Source organism: Gopherus flavomarginatus, chromosome 1, assembly GCF_025201925.1.
Source record: "Gopherus flavomarginatus isolate rGopFla2 chromosome 1, rGopFla2.mat.asm, whole genome shotgun sequence".
Classification (NCBI taxonomy): Eukaryota; Metazoa; Chordata; order Testudines; family Testudinidae; genus Gopherus; species Gopherus flavomarginatus.
Genome location: NC_066617.1, coordinates 149,221,134 through 149,246,648, shown reverse-complemented (window position 1 = coordinate 149,246,648; position 25,515 = coordinate 149,221,134). Strand labels below are relative to the sequence as shown.

Genomic DNA, 25,515 nt, shown 5'->3' with positions numbered 1-25,515 from the left:
CTGCCCCAAGTAAAAAAAATTTTGGCTGCTCCCACCCCAGCCCTGGGCTCCCCGCCCACCAGTGCCCTCCCTCACCCACACCCCCTGCCGCCTTAGCCCTGGGCTCTCTCTTCCCCCTCCACCCACACCCCCTGCCACCCAGCCCTGGGCTTCCCCCTGCCCAACCGTGACCTCCTCGTCCACCACAGCAATCCCCGTTTACACTTGCAGTGGGGATCAAACCATTTCTCCTATTTTTATTTCACTTTAGTATAAATCTGGCACCGTGCCCTGCAACTCCATCTTTAGTGCTCCAAATGCACGTGGAAGGCATAGGGACTAACCCTTAAACCTTGTACCCTGCAAGGGATGGGGATCTAGTAAAGAGGGTTCAGGCAGCGGAGCGGGTGTGGGGGTGCTTGGGGGCCCTACACTGGCAGAGAAGCTGGGTGTGATGTACTTGCAGAGGAGGAGAAGAGGTGCAGGGGGAGCTGTGGGAGGAGAGGGCTGGGGGAGGGTACAAGGGGAAAGGTGCGGGTGAAGAGAGAGTACAAGGGGAAGGGATGTGGTGAAGGAGCGATGGGAGAAGGTACAAGTGAAGATGCTGCGAGTGGGATCCGGGGGGGTGCAAGGGCTGAGAAGGGCAGGCACTGACAGCTGCTTCCCCAGCCCCCTGCAGGCAGAACGAGAGGATGGTCACTGACCCCCAGGTGCCCAAGGCACAGGGGTCCCCCGGCAGGGCAGTATCCCCTGCTGTGCCCCTCAGAGCCGGACTCTGCCTCTCCCTGCCCAGGGCAGGCAGCTTGGGGCTGAGGCAGGGGAGGTGTGCAGCGGGCTGGGTCCAGGGGCAGGAGGAGGCAGCTCAGGCTGCCCAGCCACTGGTCCCATCAGCGTACAAGCCGGGATCCACGCCCCCTGCCCAGCCCAGCGGCACCCTGCACAGCCCACTCAGGTGGGGAAATGCACCACCCTGGAGAGACTCAGAGCAGCAGCGGTGGCGGCAGCAGGGCCCCTCCTGCCTCCCTGCCTCCCGGCCCCCACTTACCTCCCTCCTCGGCTCCTCACACACTCTGGGAGCCCCTCTCATCACCGCGGCCCGGGCTCGGCTCTAGGGGACAATGCTATGGATCTCCAGCGGCAGGGCTGTGCCGGGGACCGAGTACACCGGCGCCTGCAGCCCCCGAGTTCTCTGTCCCTGGCAGGCGCAGGGCCGCAGCTTCTCTCCCCTTCTGGTCACTAGGTGGGTGCACATAAATGCCCTGGCAGACGCCATGGCGCCTGCAGGCACCGTGTTGGGGACCACTGGTGTAGACAAAGCCTGAGACTGGTCAGCTCAGAAAAGAGACGACTAAGGGGGGATATGGTAGAGGTCTATACAGTCATGACTTGCGTGGTGAAAGTAAATAAGGAAGTGTTATTTCCTCCTCATAACACAAGAACTAGGGGTTACGCAGTAAAATAAATAGGCAGCAGGTTTAAAACAAACAAAAGGAAGTATTTTTTCACACAACACACAGTCAACCTGTGCAGTCCCTTGCCAGAGGATGTTGTGAGGGCCAAGACGTTAATAGGGTTCAAAAATGAACTAGAGAAGTTCATGGAGGATGGATCCATTAGTGGCTATATTAGCCAGGATGGGCAGGGATAGTGTCCCTAGCCTTTGTTTGCCAGAAGCTGAGAATGGGCAACAGGGGATGAATCACTTGATGATTCCCTGTTCTGTCCATTCCCTCTGGGCACCCTGGCATTGGCCACTGGCAGAAGACGGGATACTGGGCTAGATGGACCTTTGGTCTGACCCAATCTGGCCGTTCTTATGTTCTATGTTCCCTGTTACTAAGCCGCCCTCTCCCTGTTGCAGAAACAGACAGAAGCTGAGAGACAGAAGATTGTCTGGAAGTGGCAGGAGCTGCGAGGGTTTCTGGAGGAGCAGGAGCAGCGGCTGCTGTCCCAGCTGGAAGAGCTAGAGAGAAGCATAGTCCAGAGAAGGAATAAGGGCATCTGCAGCCTGTCCTGGGAGATTTTCTTGCCCAGCGAGAGGGGAGGAGAGAAGGGGCAGCAGCCACTGAGCCAACCCCTGCAGGTCAGGCTGTCATTGCAATGATCATACACAGCGTTTCTGTGGGTGCTTCTGAGTCCTGGACCCCAAAGCACTTTACAGAGTGGGGTCAGGGGTATTATCCCTCTGGGACAAATGGGGAAAGTGAGGCAGAGGGAGGGGCAGAGTCCTAGCCAAGGTCACACAGTGAGTCTGGCAGCGGCACCACGGATGGGTCCTGGGAGTCCTGGATGCTGCAGCCCCAAGACCTTCTCTCCTGGACGTGTCTCTCTGCATTTGCACTTGGGGGGAGGAAATCCCCTCCCCCACCATGCTGAAGTCCCGAGCCAGGCCCAAGGCCCCTCTCATTGCAAGTTAATGGGTTTAGTGGGGCCAGGGGCCTTCTGGGTCTCTCAGCACTCTGGGGAATTTGATTCTCAATGCAGAGAAACATCTTCTGCCTGTAAAGTGCCTGGGGAGAAGATTTCCGCAGTGGCGACCTGCCCGCAGGGATTGCTGGGGCTGCGTAGGGGAAAGTCCCTGGTAGGGGGGGCAGCTGCTGTGGAAATGTAAACCTGAAATTACCCTACTGCCTGAGGCTTCAGTGGTGATCCCTGTAGAGCAGGAGGCCTCCCCATCCAAGGACACCTCCCCTGCTGGCCTCCTCTTTCTCTCCCTCTTTAGGGTGCTGGGAGCACTGGGGGCAGGTAAGTCCTGGGCTCCATTTCATGGGCCTTTAGGTTTGATAACTGCGCTGAATAGGAAGCTGCCCCCTGCACTTGGAGCGTGTGATTCTGTCTCCCCTAGTGTCTGACTCAGGTAGGAGAAGTGCCGGTTACTGTCTGATCGCTAATGAGGTCACAGCAGGGCTGCGAGACACAGGGCCAATGGGACAGACCTGGCCTGTCTCCTGGACTGATGTGGCCACGTCACGTATTCAGAGGGCGCAGAATCTCAACTTTCACATTTCTTAAAGTGAGTTGCTGGCCCTCAGCACCTCCTCAATGGAAACAGAGACAGTGTTGCCTTGCTGGGGCTGCCAGCAGCCTGAAACCATAGCTCAGAGAGCATGAACTCTTCTGTCCCATGTTAATGTTATCAGGGTGTCAACTGAAATGACAACACTTTGATGTGAACATTCAACGTTCCCTGACTGATCACTTGAGCAGGTGGAATGGGGAGGGGGCAGGAGTGAAGCCTTTGTGGGGTGGGAATAGGGGGTTGCTGTAGGGAGGGAAGAACAGAGGAGAGACACAAGGACAAGGAAGCAAGAGAGAAATGGAGAAAGGAGGGTGGGAAAGGAAAGGAAACACAGGGAAGAACTAGCAGGGCCCTACAGGGGTGTCCAGGATGGGGCTGTTTTCCTCCTGAGTGACACTGAGTGTGATAGACAAAGACTTGGCAAAATACTAAGAACTAAAATTTTATTTCCGATATGAAGGGCAGATTCTCCCCTTGTTCCTTGTATGTGGGTGTCCCATAAAGAGCAGTGGATGTTCTGTTGTGAATGGAGCAGGGCACAGAGTCTTAATCTGATGCCTTGAGCCACTGGCCATAATGGACAGGGCAATGTGGCCCTCTCTGCCAAATGAGCTGGACACTCCAGGGTTACAGCTTCAGCTGAAGGGCTCGAAGGTTTTGGTGTTTAAGGGCCCATGTTCATTCCCTGCTGGAGCCCTGGGCTCTGTCTGTGGCCACTGTCAGCATGTAGGACCTGCCCACTCTTTGGTCTGTGTCTCCTCCTTTTCCACATAATCCCAGTGCTGGTGCCCCTTGTTACTGAAGTAAACCGGCGTAGGGGGTGGCTCTGCACCCCGCAGAACCAGAGCATCCCTGAGAAAGCTCCTGAACAATGTCTCCGTTCCTTGCTCTAGTGTCCCCCCACTTCCCATCTCACTGGGGAGCAGATGGTTGAGGTGACTCACCATGACAACGGCCATCTCAGGCTACAAAGCTCAGATCCAGGTTTCCTGGAGTTTGGGGGTTGCTGGGCTCACGGTCTGGGGCTCAGGCCTATTTCTCACCCCTCCTTTCCCCAGCAGGGAGGACGGAATGTTTCGGAAGCCAGAGTCGTCATTTGCGGAGCTGGAGAAGAGACTCGGCTCTTTCTCTCTGAAAAGTGCCATGCTGCAGGAGGTGCTGCTCGGATTCAAAGGTGAATTGGAGTCTGGGGATGGCATCCCCTCTGGTTAGAGCGACCCTGGCCGTGGGGAGGAGTCGGGGACTCTAGTGATGTCACTGATCCTCAGCTTCATCTCACAGCCCGGCTCAGTGAGTTGCCTTTCCCCATGGAGCAGCCCTGTGGGGCTGGCGCTGTCTGCAGCGGCTGCGTTATCGGCCTCTGATGTCTGTCACCATCTCGTAGTTAACAGCAGGTCCATTAATAAGCAATGGGGATTTCTCCATGAATGCGAGGGCCTGAATTCTCACCTCTCCCATCTTCTCCTTCCCCTAGAGATGCTACGACAGGAGCTGGGGAGCGACACAGGTACATGTCTGTCTCTGACTGGCCATGGGGAGATTTCAGACCAATAACCATGTTAACGACAGGGGATTGCAGCCTCCAGCACCTGGAAGCTGTGTAACAATGGGAAGGGATGTTACTTTGTTCTTGCACCACTATATTTTCAACTGACTTGTCTCTCAAATATTTTAGTTCATCAATATCATGTAAGCATTTCAAGTGTTTTGCAGTTTTTTAGTACTCATTTTTTTGCCTTTACTTTCTTTAATTATTGCATTTTTACTGACTACATTAATTTTAAGAATTTTATTTTGCAGTTTTAATTGCAGTAATATTAATAGTGTTTTTAATTAAGTAGTCTGATTTTAAAGCATTTTTTTAAAGAGCACTAAGATCTTTGACAACTTTTCCTGTGTTTGAGTGGCAGCTTGATACTTTTTAAAAAAAAATACAAAGCCTGAGCTTTTTTAAAAACATATTTATTTGAAAGTTTGTTAGTATAGTTAGTTTTTTGGCATTTAAAAAGAAATATAGAGTTTTTTTGTTGTGACTTTAAATTGGTGATGTATTCACATTTTAACTTATAAGTATTTTAGTGCACTATTTACCTCTTGTGAACAGATTGTAGCTGATTTTTTACACTTTAAATAAATAGAACCGCTATTAGCATCTAATTTTGTTAAAACAGCAATTCAGTATAACCTGCACTTCTTTAAGAATGCAACGTTTGTTTGATTCTTTTAATTAACTTTTTGCTCTAAACTTTTTTTTTATGCTTACATTATGCCTTAAATTAATTTATATTTCTTGGAATGATTTTATTCATTTAAGATAGAATCTTTTTTTTTCCTCCAATACATTCCTAGCCATTCCAACAATAATTAATTTCTAGGGAACATCCTCAGCAGAATTATTTGAAGATGTTGCACCAGAGAGTAAAGGCACAGAGGCAGTGGCTTGTGGGAACAAGGATAAGTTTCATTACTAATCCTGCTCTTAAAAAGAGGGGTCTTTTCAGAAAAATAGTTTAACTTACAAGCACTGAGAGACTTTAAGAAAGTCACTAATCATGGAAGCAATGGGTCTCTTTGGAACATATTTTAAGTGACAAGCCCTTAGAGCCTTTCTGAGAAACAGGATAGAACTATGGTCAAAATGAAGTGCAAATTAATAAACGTGCATCATGAGGAGAAAGAGGAGGGAACACAAGTTAAAATATAATGAAAACAAAGCCTCTCAGAAAGGAAATGTAGCAGTTTAGTAACAGTGTTGCCATGTCTGGGGTGAGGTGGGAGATGATTTTCTCCCCCCCCCCGCCATCTCTTTTTAAAAGTCCTAAAAGGAATAAAAGTGGGTGGCATCGTTTATTTTTTATTATTTTGTTTGCTAATTAAATCCATGTCCCTAAGGCCAAATTTGGCCCTAGGTGACTTTGTTCCCATGTTTTCTTGTTCACCAAGCATAGAGCTTAGTACTGGCCCTGAATGACATCATTAGCCCCCTTTTGTTTGGATTAATTTAATTTTCTGTCGTTGGTCTCCTTGCACCTGTGGCCTTCATGGCTGAAAAGAATTTAACCTACTTTTCATCAACTTGTTGCTATAGGGTATTGTAAGATCTTATGAACTTTTGTCGTCTTTTTACAGTGAAATGAGGAAGAGAGTTCAAAACGTGGGTGTAATTGGAATTAACAGTTCCCAGGGTTGGTCCATACATGCCATTGCACTAGGCTCATTCAGGCTTTGTCCGGGCACAATGTAGCACTCGCTTCCCATGCGTAGTCAATGCCAATACAAAAGAATGATCTAGGCTGGTGTTTCTCAGCTGGTGGTTTGCGACCCCCCGGGGGCTCAGGAAAGGCAGGAGTCTGTGAGATGTTGAGTGTTTCATTATGATTTAAAACAAAGAAAATCTCACTCCTCCACTCCTGCACTCCTCTGTTCATTGTGGTCAAGCCTTCTCTGTCAGCCTCTTGAAATATGCAAGTTATATGTAGACTCAGCACGGATATATGTTGTATTCTTACTTTTTTAGTAAATGTTCGGGGTTCAGAAAAAAATTGACTTCCAATAAGTGGTACTTGCTTGCATACCTCAGCTGTGAAATTAGGCAGTTTTCAGTTGTGCACAGTAACCCTTTCATTGCCTGTATCCCAGCCAGTGAGACTGAAACCCTTGTGGTGATTAGTAGAGATGGGAATGAGGCAGAAAAGTTTGAATCCAAACTGGCACTGAGTGCTGTCAGCAATCGCAGGAGAGCAAAGGAACCCAGGGATCGTTGGTCACTAAGTCTCTCAGGCAGAGGGAGGGTGAGAGGGACATAAGTCAGAAAATGAAGGAGAAATAAGTGGGCGGGAAGGGAGTTCACAAGTTCCCAAACATGCCCACATCCAGTCATAGAGTCATAAAGTCTAAGACCAGAAAGCACCACTGTATCATCTTGTCTGACCTCCTGCCTAGCACTGGCTGCCAACACCCCCTAGCACCCACCCACTAAACTGAACAGTTGGAGTGAGACCAAAGTCTTTCAGCCTCCAGGAGACTAGACTCTTACATGCTCCAGGCAGAGAATAGCAGGTACTGAGGTGCACCAGTGCTCCAGGCCCCTGCAGTGGCAGGGAAATGGTTAAATGAGATATTCCCAGGGAATCCTAGTGAGTGCCCCGCGGCCCACGCCGCAGAGGAAGATGAAAACCCACCAGGTCACTCACAGCCTGACTCGCGGGGGGGGATATTCCTTACCCATCCCACCTATAGTGTCAGTTAGACCCTCAGCATGGGCGCAAGAACCAGCCAGCCAAGCCCTGAGAGAGAGAGAGATTGATCTCACCTCAGAGCCCTAGTTCACCCCGCCCAATAGCCTGTCGTCTTCTCCGACCATTTCTGAAGCTTCAGAGGAAGGAGATTAAAAAACCCTCTCAAAATACATTGGATGAAAAATCCCTTCCTGACCCCTGCAGGTTGTGGCCCTGAAGCATGAGGCTGAGGAATGTAATACATAAAATAGAAGTGAGCCCCACTTAATGTTCCACTATTTCTCTCCAATGACAATGGCTTCCATCTTAATATCACCAGCAAACTTTATTTAATTTACTGCACCAGCACTGGGCACTCTTTGTCCTGTACCTGCCTCCGCCTGGTCCCCACTGTTGGGGGAGTTGCCCTCAGGTTTTTAAAACTAGAACAGTGGTTTAGTGCTGGTGGGAAAGGCTGGGTCTGGGCTGTGATAAAATCATGGAATATTTTCCCAGCATGCAAGTCAGAAACATCTTGTGCAGGGAAAGGGCCAGGGAAGACCATGATGTGACAGGAACTAACTTCTGAAATCTTCCCAGTCACCCTTCTCACCCTGACAGGCGGCAGAGTAACACCCACCTTTGGCTCCAGATTGTCCCAGCCTCCCACGGGGCAGGGAAGGGAACTGGCTCTAGTGGAGTCAGTCCAGGTAGGGATTATTGCGGGGTTGCTAGTGGGTTCCTGCTGGGGGGAGAGGGGCAGGAAATACTGAGGGCCTGTGATCTTTGGGGGAGCTCAGTGTGGAGGTGGGATGGGGGCAGGAAATAACCAGGGTGGAGAAAGGGACGGGGACAAGGCATGTGACAAACTTGCTGGGAATCGTTTAACCCAAGTCCTTAATTCCATGGGGTTTGGGGGAGGAAATTACCCTATTTGTGGAATGGGGCTGGTGGGGGAACCCTGGACAGCGCTGGGAAACTGTATCCGATTCCCAGTGCATGATCATGAAACTACTGGCCAGAGGTTGCTATGAGATTCGAAGGAGGGTGGTTACCCACCAGTGGGGCCTAGAGTAGATAACCCCTCCTCTTCCTTCCAGCTCCTGGCAATGGGAAGCCTGTTGGGATTCCTACTGGGGAGCCGACCCTGGAGCCTGCTGGGGACCCCATCCCCCGCATCAGCCTCTTGCTTGTAGGTGTGTGATGAATGAAAAGACCCTTCCCCCTCTGTCTGCTGTGGGGCATGAGGGGACATCTATCTCCCCCCCTGTTTTGTCTCCTGGCTGTTCTGAGGGTGAGAATCTGCTGACTGTGACCCAGCCAGAGCTTCCATTTGATTGGCTCCTCTCTCTCCATGAATAGTGGGGCTCAGGTACCGAGTGTTGGACACTTCCTCTTTCAGGGGCCAGTGACCTTCGAGGAGGTGGTTGTGTATTTCACCAGGGAAGAATGGACTCTGCTGGATCCCCCTCAAAGAGCCCTCTGCAGAGATGTCATGCAGAAGAACTATGAGAATGTGACCTCGCTGGGTAAGGATTCCTGTCCCCTCGGTTCTTAGAAGGGGAAATGAAGAGTTAAGTTCATGCCACCCTCACAATGCCACCTCTACGCTGCCCTGTCTCAGCAACAGCCCATTGAGAGCATTGAAATGGGGCAGACTAGGTCCCTCAGGGTTCACATGCACCTCCCTTCATATCACAGTCACAGCTCTGCCAATCTGGTCCAACTACTCTCTCCACCATCCAGTTACAGTTACAGCTGACCCAGTGCACACGGCTAGAGGCATGCGAATAAATGCTGGTATTCCCATCTCTGAACACAACACAAACAATGGCACATTCCTAGTCCTTCATAGCTATTGTAGGATCATAGATTTTATGGCCAGAAAGGGCTATTAGGTCATCTAGTCTGATGTCCTGTATAACACTAGTCATAGAATTTCATCCAGTTACTGCTGTACTGAGCTGAATACCTTGTGTTGGACTAAATCCTCCCCCAGAAAGGCATCCACTCCGACTTGAAGACTTCAAGAAATGGAGAAACCTCCACTTCCTTTGTTAGTTTGTTAATCTTTGTACCAGCCTTAATGAGCCGCTCTCAGCGGCTAGTGCCTGCTGCAGGGCCAGAGGCAGAGTTAAGGTTGCATTTTAGGGGTTGTGTGTATATTAACTCTTCCTTTTCTGGTTCTCAGAGGTTTAAGTTTAGCCACCACCCACCTAGTGGAAAGGCATGCAGCAGAACTGGCCATAGACTCATAGACTTGAAGGTCAGAAGGGACCATTATGATCATCTAGCCTGACCTCCTGCACAATGTAGGCCACAGAATCTTACCCATCCACTTCTATAACAAACCCCTAACATATGTCTGAGTTATTGAAGTCCTCAAATTGTGGTTTGAAGACCTGAAGCTGCAGAGAATCCTCCAGCAAGTGACCCATGCCCAACGCTGCAGAGGAAGGCGAAAAACCTCCAGGGCCTCTGCCAGTCTGCCCTGGAGGAAAATTTCTTCCTGACCCCAAATATGGTGATCAGTTAAACCCTGAGCATGTGGGCAAGACTCACCAGCCAGCACCCAGGAAAGAATTCTCTGCAGTAACTCAGATCCCATCCTCTCTAACATCCCATCACAGACCACTGGGCATACTTACCTGCTGATAATCAAAGATCAATTGCCAAATTAATTGCCAAAAATTGGGCTATCCCATCATACCATCCTTTCCATAAACTCATCAAGCTTAGTCTTAAAGCCAGATATGTCTTTTGCCCCCACTACTCCCCTTGGAAGGCTGTTCCAGAACTTCACTCCTCTAATGGTTAGAAACCTTTGTCTAATTTCAAGTCTAAACCTCCTAGTGTCCAGTTTATATCCATTTGTTCTTGTGTCCACATTGGTACTAAGCTTAAATAATTCCTCTCCCTCTTTAATATTAATCCCTCTGATATATTTATAAAGAGCAATCATATCCCCCCTCAACCTTCGTTTGGTTAGGCTAAACAAGCCAAGCTCTTTGAGTCTCCTTTCATAAGACAGGGTTTCCATTCCTCGGATCATCCTAGTAGCCCGTCTCTGAACCTGTTCCAGTTTGAATTCATCCTTCTTAAACATGAGAGACCAGAACTGCACACAGTATTCCAGATGGGGTCTCATCAGTGCCTTATGTAACGGGACTAACACCTCCTTATCTTTGCTGGAAATACCTCACTTGATGCATCCTAAAACTGCATTAACTTTTTTACCAGCTGTATCACATTGGCGGCTCATAGTCATCCTGTGATCAACCAATACTCCGAGGTCCTTCTCGTCCTCTATTACTTCCAACTTATGTATCCCCAATTTATAACTAAAATTCTTGTTATTAATCCCTAAATGCATGACCTTGCACTTTTCACTATTAAATTTCATCCTATTACTATTACTCCAGTTTACAAGGTCATCCAGGTGGTCCTGTATGATATCCCGATCCTTCTCTGTGTTAGCAATACCTCCCAGCTTTGTGTCATCTGCAAACTTTATTAGCACATTCCCGCTTTTTGTGCCAAGGTCAGTAATAAAAAGGTTAAATAAGATTGGTCCCAAAACTGATCCCTGAGGAACTCCACTAGTAACCTTCTTCCAGCCTGACAGTTCACCTTTCAGTCTCGTTGTAGTCTCTCCTTTAACCAGTTCCTTATCCACCTTTCAATTTTCATATTGATCCTCATCTTTTCCAATTTAACTAATAATTCCCATGTGGAACCATGTCAAATTCCTTACTCAAATCGAGGTAAATTAGATCCACTGCTTTTCCTTTGTCTAAATAATCTGTTGCCTTCTCAAAGAAGGAGATCAGGTTGGTTTAGCACGATCTACCTTTTGTAAAACCATGTTGTATTTTGTCCCAATTACCATTGACCTCAATTTCCTTGATTACTTTCTCCTTCAAAATTTTTTCAAAGACCTTACATACTACAAATGTCAAACCAACAGGCCTATAGTTACTCGAATCACTTTTTTCCCTTTCTTAAAAATAGGAACTATGTTAGCAATTCTCCAGTCGTACGGTACAACCCCCGAGTTTACTGATTCATTAAAAAATCTTGCTAATGGGCTTGCAATTTCATGTGCCAGTTCCTTTAATATTCTTGGATGAAGATTATCTGGGCCCTCCGATTTTGTCCCATTAAGCTGTTCGAATTTGGCTTCTATCTTGGATGTGGTAATATCTACCTCCATATCCTCATTCCCATTTGTCATCCTACCATTATCCCTAAGCTCCTCATTAGCCTTATTAAAGACTGAGGCAAAGGATTTATTTAGATACTGGGCCATGCCTAGGTTATCCTTAACCTCCAATCCATCCTCAGTGATTAGCGGTCCCACTTCTTCTTTCTTTGTTTTCTTCTTATTTATATGGCTATAGAACCTTTTACTTTTGGTTTTAATTCCCTTTGCAGGATCCGACTCTATATGGCTTTTAGCCTTTCTCACTTCATCCCTACATGTTCTTACCTCAATAAGGTATCTTCCCTTGCTAATCCCGCCCATCTTCCACTCCTTGTAGTCTTTCTGCTTTTTCTTAATCACTTCTGTGAGATGCTTGCTCATCCAGCTTGATCTACAACTCCTGCCTATTCTGCAACTTGACTTGAAGTAATTCCAGGTCTCCTCCACCTTTAGATCCACAAGTTCTTCAGTCCAATCCACTTCCCTAACTAATTTCCTTAATTGTTTAAAGTTAGCCCTTTTGAAATCAAACACCTTAGTCCCAAATCTATTTTTTTTTATCCTTCCATCTAGTTTGAACTGAATTAGCTCATGATCACTCGAACCAAGGTTGTTCTCTACAACCATTTCTTCTATGAGGTCCTCACTACTCACCAAAACCAAATCTAAAATGGCATCCCCTCTTGTTGATTCTTCAACTGCTTGGAGAAGAAATTCATCAACTATCACATCCAGAAAAATCTGAGCCCTATTATTGTTACTAGCACTTGTCCTCCAGTCTATATCTGGGAAGTTAAAGTCTCCCATGATTGCACAATTCCCATTAGTGTTTACTTCATTAAAAACATTAAAGAAGTCTCTATCCATATCCAAATCAGATCCCGATGGTCTGTAGCACACCCCAAGCACTATCTCAGGGGAAGCGCTAGTAGCTTTCTTTCTCAGTGTGATTTTTGCCCAGACAGACTCTGTCTTATCCATTCCATCACTTCTTATTTCTTTACAGTTAACCTCATCATTGATACACAAATGCTACTCCACCACCTTTGCCTTTATTTCTGTCTTTCCTAAGCAGCACATAGCCTTCAATATCTGTACTCCAGTCATGACTACTATTCCACCATGTTTCTGTTATCCCTATAATATCCGGTTTCACTTGGTGCTCCAGTAGCTCTAGTTCCTCCATTTTGTTACCTGGGCTCCTCGCATTAGTGTACAGACATCTTAATTTTTGCCGTTTGGCTTCACTGACATTCTTTTCCTGGTTAGGCACAGACATTCTACCACCAGCATCACCTATTAGACTGGTATCTACACTACCTTTCCTCCTTATGTCCATTCTTCTGCCCACGGCTGTTTCCTCTCTTACTTTGTTTTCTTCCCTCTCAATGTTAAATTCCGGTGTGGAGTTTACCTGGACAACTCCCAACCATCTCCCCCAAATTCCTAGTTTAAAGCTCTCTTAATCAGTTGTGCCAGCCTCCATCCTAGAAGTCTATTTCCCTCCTTACTCAGGTGAAGTCCATCCCAAGAGAACAGTCTTCTGTCCATGAATGCTTCCCAGTGGCCGTACATCCCAAAGCCCTCCTTATAGAACCACTGCCTGAGCCATCTCTTGATCATCATAATCTTGTCACACCTTTGTTGCTCTTCTCTAGGAACTGGCAGAATTCCACTGAAGATAAGGAAATCGAGGCTCAGGTTAAGTGTCTTCCCCAGTCTGGCATAGTCTCCCTTGATACGTTCCAGTGAGAATCTAGCCGTACCATGAAGGACAATCAACGGATTGTTTCCCGCTCCCGTTAGGATCCTTTTCAGCCTCAAGTCCACATCCCGTATCTTAGCACCTGTCAGACTGCACACCCTTCTGTTCTCCGGATCAGCTCCGGAACAGTTACAGGCCTGTCTATTCTTCTCAGTAGGGAGTCCCCAATTACATAGACCTGCCTTTTCCTGGTGACAGTGTGATTCTCTGGTCTATCCCCTGCTCCCACTGGCTGCAAGTCCTCTTGATTTGTATTGTCCCTTGCAATGCTCCGCAACCCATCCCGTATCCTCCTTGGGCTCATATTTGGTGTTGTCTCCATTGACTTTTCACCTCTTCCTTTAGGACTAGCAGCTCTTCTCTTTTTCCTTGGTCTCTCACCTTCAGCGACCACCTCCTGTTCCCCTTCTTCATTTTCCAACTCTGCAATCCTGTTCCTGAGCTCTGTTTCTCCTTCGCTGGCCCATCTTTTCTTCTGCCTGGTTCTCTTAGTCACATGCTTCCACCGTCCACTTTCCTCACCCAGCAGTCTCTCCTCAGAATTCTTTCATCCTGCTGCCATCTGCAAGTCTGAGCTTATCCCTTCAGCTTCCTCATGTCTTTGCTCCATCATCTGCTCGAACCCCCTTCTAAACTCTACCAGAGTTTCCACCTACATCTCCAGTCCTCGGATCTTTTCTTCCATCAGCTCTATCAGGTGGCACTTCATGCAGACAAAACTCTTTTCAGATGCCCCCTCCTGTATCATGTACATGCCGCAGCTTCCACATCCAGTCATCCTCATTGTGTCTTTCACTGCTGCCTCAAAACCTGTGAGTCCAGAAAACACAAAACAAAACAAACCTCCAACAGGCACCAGAACACTGGCAGACCACCACCCACTCCCTTCACTAGCCTGTCAGTTCCTCTGCCTAGGTCTCTTAGTCTCCCCTACAAACTCCCCCTGTAAACTCCCTCTGAAACTCCCCTGTTTACAGTTCTGTTTGATGGCTGCTGGTACTCAGTATTTATGTAGGTTATGGACATTTGATTTCCCCATTTTTTTAACAGACTTTTTCGGTACTCTGTCTGCATGAGAGATTTTGCCAGCATAATTATGTCAATTAAGGATGTGGTTTTTCTCACCTCTAACAAACAGAGCTATACTGACAAAACTTTGCAGCTCAGAAGAGGCCAGAGTCTGCAAGTGAATTTTAAAACACTTTAAAATATTGCTCTCAGCCCTGAAATTTTGGAATCGAGGGGAACATCTAAGAAGAACTCCTTCAGAATGCAGCAAAACACACAATATATGTAGTCTGAAAGTTAACAGTGGTACGGCTCTGACTCAGTTGAATGGGTGTAGGTCAGAGACAGTGGCCACAGCATGTCCTCTTAACCCAACCAACGAATGACTGTGAAAGCAGTGTGAGGTGCCTATTCAGGAGTTCTTGGAGGGGTAGGAGGGAAGGAGAGCAGGAAGGAGTGTGGTGGGAGAAGATGATGGGAGAGCTAGTGCTTGTGGGGTGCCACAAGGTAGAGCAGGCTGAGTGTAGTGGGAGGAAAGGAATAGGTATGTGGAAGATTAGACTAGAGGGAATCAGGGAGGGATGGGTACCATGGAAGGAAGAGGAAGTGAGGAATCAGAGACAGAATCTCTGCAGAACAGGTAGCTTGGTGGGTTGGGGGAATGGGAGCCTGGGAATGGAGAAAAGGGGGTGGAGGTCCCAGCAGTGGTGCTGTTGGAGGAGGAGGATTGGATAGGAGATCTGGGATACTTGGAAGTGGAAAAGACTGAGGATAGTGGGAAGGGGATGGGGAGAAGTCGGAAGGGAAGTTTTCAGGGAGGCAGAAATTTGGGGCTCTTCACTGACAATATCCTTGCCAAAGTCTCTAGTGACCTCTCCCTAAGCAAAGCTCAGAACCAGTGCTCCCCCCTTATTCTTCTTGATCGATCAGCTGCCTTTAATACCACTGACCATGGTCATCTTTTTGACATCTTGTCTGCTTCCTGGCTCTCCTCCTACCTCTGTAACCACTTCTTCAGTGTGTCCTTAGGAAGATCCTCCTCACACCCACTCCATTTTTCTGTGGGGGTTCTACAGGGCTCAGTCCTTGGTCACTTCCTCTGCACTTTATCTCTGGGAAATCTCAGTTCAGCTACTGTCCATATGCTGATGAATCATAGATCACCGCTCTACTCTAGACCTGTCTCCTTCTGTCCAAACTGAAATCTCAGCCTCCTTCTGATAACTCCCCTTGGATGGCTAGCCATCAGCTCAGGCTCAACAGTTCAAATGCTGATAACAAAGCTCTTAATCCCCCAAGCCAGCCCCCCACCGCCTTTCTTGCTGTCACCCCAGAATTAGCAGATGAAATCTCAGAGTCTCTGGCAATATTTGCTAACTTAGATGACAGGAGAGGTCCCAAGAGGCTAGAGAAGGGTTAACATAGTGCCCATCTTTACAAAGGGGAAAAAGGAGGAGCTGGGGAACTATACACTAGTCAGCCTGACCTCGATAGCAGGAAAGCTACTAGAGCGATGTATAAAACATTCAATTTGCAAATACCCGGAGGATGAAGGGGTAATCGGTAGCAGCGAGCATGGATTTACTAAGAACATAGCATGACAAACCAGCTCGATATCTTTCTTTGATAGGGTAACTGGTTTGGTGGATAAAATAGGCCTGGACCTTACAAAGGCTTTTGACACAGTCCCATGAGTAAGCTGGAGAAATGCGGGCTCAACAGAACTCCCATTAAGTGGATATATAATTGGTTACACAACTGCAAGCAAAGAGTAACTATTATTGGAATGATGTTAGATTGGAGGGATTTTCAAATGGGGTTTCACAGGGATCTATTTTGCGTCTGCTGCTATTTAACATCTTCATTAACAACCTGGATGTAAGAATAGAGATCATACCAATCAAATTTGCAGATGACACTAAGCTGGGGGGATTGTCAACACTTTGGAGGATAGAGCAAAACTTCAAAGGGATCGTGATAAATTGGCAAACTGGGCTATAAACAACAATGAAATTCAACAAAGACAAGTGTAAGATGCTACACTTCGGGAAGAAAAACCCAATGCACAAATACTGACTGGGGGATAACTGGCATGACAGCAGCACTGCTGAGAAGGATCTGGGAGTTGTGGTGGATCACAACCTCAACAGGAAGTCAACAGTGTGATGGTAATGCAAAAAGAAGAAAATGCATTAACAGAAGCATAGCATGCAAATCACAGGTGGTGATAGCACTGCTCTACTCAGCACTGGTTAGGCCTCAAGGGGAGTCCTGGATCTAGTTTGGGTCATCAGTGACTAGACAGGATGTAGAGAAACTGGAAAGAATACAGAGGCAAGTGAAAAAGATGCTCAAAGGGGTGGAATGCAAACCAGTGAGTAAAGGCTGATGGAACTGGGTGTGTTTAGTCTGGAAAAAATAGTTAATGGGGGGGATATAACAGCAATCTTCAAATACGCAAAAGGCTATGTGAGCGTGCGTGGCCGTCCCTCCTGGTCTGTCTCAGGACAGAGCTGCAAAGTCTCCAAGGCCAGGGCCTCAGGCAGGGTGGGGCAGCAAACAATTAGGGGCGTTTCCCATAGTGAGCACCAAACAGTCTGGGGCTCAGGCAGGGGCAGGCACCAGTCTAGCATCCTAGCTCGGCGGACGGTCGACCAACACAGGCCTCCTGGCCGAAGGTGGGGTGGCAGGAGGTAAGGGAACCCTGGCCCACCTGACTCCACCGGATCCCAGCCCCAGGCCCTAACAGTGGCAGTGTAATCCACCAATGGATCATAGGGGATCTGCTCACAACACCCTTACTTAGTGTCAGCTTAACACTCAGCCAGATGATGGTCTAGTTTCCCTGGGCTGCTTCCTACAATCCCCAGGGTTTGGTACCTCTGGCCTCCATTTCCCTGGGTTGGTGACCTGTGGCAGCCCCATCAGCTCGTTGGCACCTCGACTGGCTGGTGACCCTGGGAGCTTTGGCCAGTCCTCTGGTGGCCTCCCCAGAAGGTCCTCGGTCTCCCGCTCCAACAGCGGATGATAATCGTCTGTCTCCCTCAGCAGCTTCAGGCCAACTGAGCTACAGGGCCCCCTCCTTTTGTCCTTCTGCTTTCTGTCCCGCCCCTCAGCTTCCAGAGGGGTGGAGATGGCTTTCCTGGCTCTGTAGCCCAACGGGCGGGTTGTGGTCCCTGCTGGTCTTCCCTGCTTCAGGCTGCCAGACAAAGGATGGGGAACAGTTCTTCACTCTTGTCACTGAGGGCAGGGCAAGAGTCAGTTGGTTTAAACTACAGCACAGCAGATTTAGATTAAATCTCAGGAAAAACTTCCTAACTGGAAGAACAGTAGGAGAATGGAACAGATGCCTATGGTGGTGGTGGAAGGTTAGTCACTGGAGGTTTTCAAAAGGAGGCTGGTTTAGTCACAATAAATCCTGCACCTTGGCAAGGGGTTAGACTAGATGACCTTTATGGTCCCTTTTAACTCTGTGATTCTAAGGAGTTCTTCCTTGGAAAAAGCTAAAATGAGCATGTTGCCCATTAAGGGTATGTCTGCACTGCGTCTGGCAGCTACCTCCCAGCCAGAGTCCATGCTGACTCACTACAAATAACGGTGTAGGCACTGTTGGTTGGGCTGTAGCTTGGGTTCTAAAGCCAGGGGGTGCTGGTGGCTGGATAGTCTGAGCTCCATCAAAGCAATGTCGCCACAGCCATTTTTAATGCACTAGCATGAGACCAACCTGAAAGGTGGCCGACTCCCTGATGCCCTCTAGACATACCCTAAAGAGGGCAGTCCCAAGGGAGACTGTATGAAGTTTGGGTCATCTAATTCCCTGTAAATCCATGACCCAGCCCCCTCCTTGGCACCCTGTCACCGTGCCTTAGTGGGTCACAACTGAGGATGCCAAATTCAGGATGAACTGCTGAGAAATGCAGCAAACACGACCCAAAACTAGTGGTTATTCTTTTGTAAGATAGACCAAAGCAACAACAAAAGTGAACTCCTATTTCACCACACTGGCTAACAAGAAAACATAAAGGCAGTTTTCTCAGGCATTCCGGTTCTTATAACACCACCAAAAACATTGTATTCAGAGCTGAGTGGTTCTTTACAACCATTGTCATTAAATAATAGGTTCTTCTGATCCCAAAGGGCCAGCCATTCCCAGGTGAATATACAACTTAGATCTTACCCAAAACTCACACTGGAGCCAATCCTTTAATATCTAATATCTAAAGGTTTATTCATAAAAAGAAAGAAAGGGGAGAGTTAAAATTGGCTAAGGGAATCAATTACATCCAGTAATGGCAAAATTCTTGGTTCAGGCTTGTAGCAGTGATGGAATAAACTGTTGGCTTAAGTCGTCTCTGGAGTACGTCCACAGCTGGGATGGGTCATTCAGTCCCTTGTACAGAGCTTCAGTCTGTAGCAGAGTTCATCCGGAGGTAAGAAGCAGGATTGAAGACAAAATGAAGGTGTTTCCAGGGCCTTTTATAGCTTTTGCCATGTGGAGGGCATCCCATTGTTCTTACTGTGGAAAATTACAGCAATACAATGGAGTTTGGAGTCATGTGGGCAAGTCACATGTTCATGCCCAATTTCTCTCAGTCATTGCAGGAAGCCATTACCTAGATTCCAGACAGCACATTTACACGACAGTCCACTCAGTGTAGATGGGCTTCTCCCGTGGTCCATTGTCAACAAAGTGTGTCTTGATGAACCACTTAATTTGAACAGTCACTCCAAGATGTGCTAGTTAGCTACCTTGTGGGTGTTAACCTGTTATGCTTATAAGAAGCACACAAGATCTTTTTCAGGGGAAAAGGCAATGCATCACATTTATTGAAGATACAACAATTTACATATGCATTCAATCACACACACACACTGTCCCGCCAGTGGATGTTACACTTACCAGTCCAGAGTTCAGATCAACCTAGTGGCCAGCTAGGTTGATCATGGGTAGGAGAAGCCGGGTTCCGTTGGTCATGACATGATGCTCTGGGGAAGTCTTGGCAGGATGGACCCAAAGTTTCATGGCAAGGCACCCTGTTCATATAGTGATTTCCCTTCATTGGAACCAATGAGTTTTGCACTGTCATGCTGTAATCAATTCTTGTTTGATGAGTGCTTGTTTTCTTAAATTGTCCTTCTCATCCTTTATTTTGTTCTTTCATCTAGTTCCCAGGGAGTTATCCCATGTTGGTTTAGATCAGAGCTGTCTTGTCCCCCACTGAGGTGCCTGTCTCATCTTTAGAATCATCAATCTGCCCTCCTCAGACATTTCAATAGAGACATGTTGCAGCCTCCTGGCGCCCTTGTGTCTTTCTTCAGTTCCTCCCTTGTACATCTGGTTCAGCGATGGCCTTCACACTTAGCTCTTAACACGTGCATTCCTTATTCACACACAAAACTGAATTAATTTACACACACCATTTTGAACAGGAACATCAAATTGCAATGCAAAAGAAAACAACCATGGCATTCTTTTACTTATTTTAAACTGCTAAACCTACAACAAATTGGTGACCCTCAAAGGTCTGTTACTGCCTTGAAATCAGTCCAGACACAGATTCTGGCTGATGTATCTCTACTCATTGGCCCATTAGGTCATTCCTTTCTGTTATTCAAAAAGGGTGGCTGGCAGGATGTGCTCAGATCATACACCAATACACTTAATGTATGCTACATAATTATTCTTTATCCTTCATTCTAAATTATATAAAATACCAACATAAAATACCACTGCTACATTTGGGGGAAGAGTTTGGGGGAGTTCAGTTCCTGATTTTCATTTGACCTCTCTCTCTCTCCAGCACTTGTTTTGGTTTGGCCTTCCCCTTTCCATCCCTATCTGAGGTTTCTGTCTCTGTCACATCAGGTGACGCAATGGTATGTGAGAAAGAGGAGCAGAATTCTCAGCAGGAAAATGTTGAGCAAGTGGATAAACACAGAGCATTATCGCAACGACCAAAAAGGAATGTGCCTAGGAGTCATGAGCAGGGAAACTCCTGTGAGATTCAGCACAGACCAGAAAGAGAGCAGTGAAACCATCCAGGGGAGAAAGTGGGTAAATGTATTTCCTATGAGGGAACTCAGATGGACCTCAAGGAAACCACAACACAGCAGGAAATCCTCATGGGAAAGAGAAAAAATACATGCACTTAAGGTGGGAAAAATGTATGTGACTACTCAGTCCTTATAAAGCATCAGAGAATCCACACAGGAGAGAGGCCCTTTGAATGCTGTGAGTGTGGGAAATGCTTCACTAAGAGCTCATCCCTTTTTTGACCATCAGAGAATCCACACAGGGGAGAGGCCCTATGAATGCAGTGAGTGTGGGAAAAACTTCACTAGCGGCTCAGCCCTTTCTGAACACCACAAAATCCACACAGGGAAGAGGTCCTATCAGTTCAGTGACTGTGGGAAAACCTTCAATCGCAGCTCAGACCTTTTACCCATCAGAGGATCCGCACAAGGGAGAGACCGTATGAATGCAGTGAGTGTGGGAATACCTTCTCTTGTCACTCAGCCCATGTTATCCATCAAAGAATCTGCAAGGGAGATCAACACCATAAAAACCTCTAGGGCTATCAATATTTTCTTTTTCTTTAATAATTTTCCTGATTCCCACATAGTAACTTTTGAAGCTATTTGAACTGTTTGCAGCACTGTTATCCCTAAGCTTGTCCAGATGAGTGGCCCATTTTTGCCTTTTTGCAGTTCGCCCTCTTTTGAGGTGGACCCATTTGTCCTTTCTATCAACTCCATTGTCTCATGAGTAATTCTAATGTGCCCTTCCTATCAGGAACCAGGGAGCATCACATTTATACCATTCCTTCTATTGCAAAGTTATTGTGAGTCGCCAATGATTAAGATTGTATCATTTCTAGTTGTTCTCACATTGCTCTTGGTTGTGCTAAAGATATAATGGGAACTTTTCAAATTATATGAAAATGAAGAGGAGCAGAGGCAGGAAAAAAAGTGTTATTTCAGCCTCTGTGACACTGGAAGAGTACGAGGTGACTCAGAGATTCCCTCCTTCCCCATCACTACAGAACTGTTACCTTTTGTCTGACCCATACAGAGTTTATCTTCATCACATTCTATCCATCCACTTCTCAAAGTGTCGTGTGATGAAGAATTCTCCATTGTCTGTGCTTGGAGATGATGCTTTGAGTTCTTTAACCCTATATCAGAGTTGCTATGACTGGAGATGAAACTGTCAAAGACGTGGAAGGGGAATTCAAATGGATCCCAAATACAGTGTGATCATTGGGAGTTTAAGTCCCAGGTTCCATCTGTTGGCAAGGTGGTTTTTTTGTCCTCCATATTTGGATGCTAGGTTACTTTCAGGTCAATAAGCCATCTAAAGGTTGGTCTATGCTGAAAAGGCATGTTGGCAGAGCCACATCTCTCAGGGTGTGAAAAGTCCTCTCCACTGAGAGAAGTAGTTAATGTGACCCATTATAGACAGTGTTAGGTTTTCAGAAGAATATTTCCAGTGTTTGAAGTGTAGATATAGCCTTAAACAGATTGATCCCCTAGGGGAAGCGAGTCATGACATCAATTCCAAATTTGACCCATTTCCCTGTATGTGAGAAAGTTACTAGTATGGAGGACTGAGCCAGCTGTCCGATCACCTGGTTCCTTAACTGTAGCTACAGCTCTTAGTGCCCATCAATCCAAAGACTGAGAGAAAAGGAGAGTTCCAGCCATTGTTATTTTAGTATCTTACCTATTCCTCTCTCTGTTTTTTGTGCTGGCCTTTCTATTCTATCAGGGTGTGACTATAGCTCAGTGCATGTGTGAGAAAAGCTTATTGGTGCCAACTGGCAAAGAGGTCACTGTTATAGATTCATAGATTCATAGATTCTAGGGTCAGAAGGGACCAATGTGATCATCTAGTCCGACCCCCTGCACAAAGCAGGCCACAGAACCCTACCCATCCACTTCTATAACAAACCCCTAACTTATGCCTGAGTTACTTAAGTCTTCAAATTGTGGTTTGAAGACCTCAAGCTGCAGAGAATCCACCAGCAAGTGACCCATGCCCCACGCTGCAGGGGAAGGCGAAAAACCTCCAGGGCCTCTGCCAATCTGCCCTGGAGGAAAATTCCTTCCCAACCCCAAATATGGCGATCAGCTAAACCCTGAGCATGTGGGCAAGACTCACCAGCCAGCACTCAGAAAAGAATTCTCTGCAGTAACTCAGATCCCATCCCATCCAGCATCCCATCACCAACCACTGGGCATACTTATCTGGCAATAATCAAAGATCAATTGCCAAAATTAGGCTCTCCCATCATACCATCTCTTCCATAAACTTATCAAGCTTAATCTTAAAGCCAGATATGTCTTTTGCCCCCACTACTCCCCTTGGAAGGCTGTTCCAGAATTTCACTCCTCTAATGGTTAGAAACCTTCGTCTAATTTCAAGTCTAAACTTCCTAGTGTCCAGTTTGTACCCATTCATTCTTGTATCTACATTGGTACTAATCTTAAATAATTCCTCTCTCTCCCTAATATTAATCCCTCTGATATATTTATAAAGAGCAAGCATATCCCCCCTCAGCCTTCTTTTGGCTAGACTAAACAAGCCAAGCTCTTTGAGTCTCCTTTCATATGACAGGTTTTCCATTCCTCGGATCATCCTAGTAGCCCATCTCTGAGCCTGTTCCAGTTTGAATTCATCCTTCTTAAACATGGGAGACCAGAACTGCACACAGTATTCCAGGTGGGGTCTCACCAGTGCCTTATATAACGGTACTAACACCTCCTTATCTTTGCTGGAAATACCTTGCCTGATGCATCCTAAAACCGCATTAGCTTTTTTAACTGCCATATCACATTGGCGGCTCATATTCACAGGCAACTCCTGTCTCAGACCTGACAAACTCGCCACACCTAATACACTACTTTTATGATATTTATCCAGGAAGCATAGCAGTGAGATCTCTACTGAAAGCTTGTAAATTATTGATACTCCTAATCCCTGTGAGGTGTATTTATGAGTCATATTTAAGGAGTACTGTAAGTACATGGAAAATTATGCCCATATTGATTGTTGTGAAAGTGAGTCACCCCAATCAAAGGTCTGGGTGGGGATGGCCCATTCAAGTGGGAGGGAATTGGCACCTTTCCCTTGCTAGCTAGTTATTTGATGTATTGCTCCATTGTCAACCTTTGCACCAACCCAGAAAAGCTGATGGAAAACCATCAAAGACAAACTAGCAACCTTTTGACGTGCTGCACCTTGCAGGTCAAAAGACCACACTCACCCACTCCTGTAATAGACCTGGGAGGGGAGGCAGCTCTGTGCACTGCCCCTACCCCAGGCAGCGCATGGAAGCCCTCTGCTCCCTTCCCCAATGGATGTGCAAAGATGTGCCAGCAGCACTAAGGTGGCTCCCTGCCCACTCTGCCTCTGTCCCTCCATGCTGCTTCCAGAAATGGCTGGCATGTCCCAGCATCCCCTGGCGCGGGGGGAGTGTCTCCATGTGCTGCCTCTGCCCTGAGTACCAACTCTGCAGCTTCCATTTTCCAGAAACTGCAGCCAATGGGAGATCTGGGGGCAGCGCCTGCAGGCAGCGGTGCTTGGAGACCCTCTGGCCCCACTCACGTAGGAGCTGCTGCCACAGGGTTGTGTGTACCGGTCACTATGGGAGCTGCAGTGCCCATGGTAAGCACCACCCCTTCTGCACCCCAACCCCCTCCCCCAGTGCAGAGCCCACATCCTGCACCCAAATTTCCTCCCAGAGCTTTGCTTGTCTTCCTTTCACCCAGAACCATCCTTCCTCTGCTGGGCTGCAAGTAGCCATCCCTGGGAAGCCAAGAGGCAGGCACAAGATTCTGCCTCCCAGCAGCCAACCACACCTCCCTAGGCTTTGGCAGAACGAATGGTGGCTACTGCTAACCCCACTTAGCTGCAATGATGTGCTTAGCTTCTGCCCTGCCTTCCTCAGCTCAACTTTCCTCTTTTGCCCCATTCCTGCCTCACTTCCTCCTTTGGCAAATCACGCAAAGGAGGCCAGCAGGAAGAGCTGGCCTCTGTAGGCCAACTTCCAAGGACAGGGAAGGCCAAGCCACAAGGCTTCAAAAAGTGACTGGCCCAGATCCTCTAGCTTTCCCCTACTGTTCCCAAGGCTTTTTCTCAGCCCATTTCACCACCCTCTGTCCTGCAGGGGTTGGGGTTATCGCAGGTGTTACCAGAAATTGGGCCAGTTAGTAAGTGTAGGGAGGACTAATGACCCACTAGAGTCTGGCAGAAAGCAGCACATTTATTGTACTGACAGCTAAGCTCAAAAAAAGGAGGGGGGTCACACTCACACTCCCAGGACTGGCACAGCACTGGAGATGTCAGGATTCTGCAAGGTAAATGTCCCACAGAGCCGCGATGTACGGTGTGATGAAGGTAAGTCTTCCCGAGGCACAATGAAATACAACGCAGAGAACCACTGGCCAGGCAGTCCGGGCAAAGAGCATTCACTGGAGGTACAAGCTTGTGAGTGCTCTCCTGAGCACAAGACCCCTCCCCTTTTAAGGACCTGCACCTCCTGGCCTGTGGCTAGGGATGACTTGGCTGCATCTGGTGGGTCACACTCCACCTTGGGCAGTGTCCATGCTCTGGGATGTGAGTGCTGCCTAATTAGAGTCCCGCCTAATTAGAATCCCAGACACCTTGTCTACCTAGGAGCTCTTCTGCTCTTCAACCAGCCCATTCATCCCACAAGCATTCCAGGAGGGAGCGAGAGGGGGAAAGGGAAAGCCACTTCACAGGCATTCAGAGAGGGAGAGGAGACAAAGGTGGGAGAGGGGAAAGTATAACAGACCTATTGAGCATAGAAATCACTGCTGCTCCTGCAACAGCAAGGACAGGCCAGTAGGAGCTGGGAAAATTAAAGCATCATATTTCAGCCTGGTTTCAAACCAGGGACCTTTTGTATGTTAGGCAATTGTGATAATCACTACACTACAGAAACTCTGTCCCTCCTTTTATAAGAATGGCCATACTGGGTCAGACCAAAGGTCCATCCAACCCTGCATCCTATCTGCCAACAGTGGCCAATGTCAGGTGCCCCATAGGGAGTGAACCTAATAGATAATGATCAAGTGATCTCTCTCCTGCCATCCATCTCCTCCCTCTGACAAACAGAGGCTAGGGATACCATTCCTTACCCATCCTGGCTAATAGCCATTCATTGACTTAGCCTCCATTCATTTATCTGCAAAAAGAATGAGGAGTACTTGTGGCCCCTTAGAGACTAACAAATTTATTTGAGCATAAGCTTTCCTGAGGTAAAACCCACTTCATCGGATGCATGCAGTGGAAAATACA

The 25,515-nt window shown here is 47.4% G+C and overlaps 2 protein-coding genes and 1 long non-coding RNA gene across 16 annotated transcripts in view; 2 read left to right on the top strand and 1 right to left on the bottom strand.

The window, feature by feature from the left end:
* The window catches only part of LOC127046628 (zinc finger protein 501-like), a 271,994-nt gene that overhangs the window by 50,007 nt on the left and 196,472 nt on the right, over positions 1 to 25,515 (top strand). The gene's annotated exons all lie outside the window — the stretch shown is intronic.
* Positions 1 to 25,515, bottom strand: part of LOC127046425 (zinc finger protein 420-like) — a 201,142-nt gene that overhangs the window by 73,304 nt on the left and 102,323 nt on the right. The gene's annotated exons all lie outside the window — the stretch shown is intronic.
* On the top strand, positions 1,982 to 4,112 carry LOC127047286 (uncharacterized). The gene is made up of 3 exons (XR_007773370.1): positions 1,982 to 2,062; positions 2,702 to 2,724; positions 4,060 to 4,112. It is a non-coding gene; the product is annotated as an uncharacterized LOC127047286 (long non-coding RNA).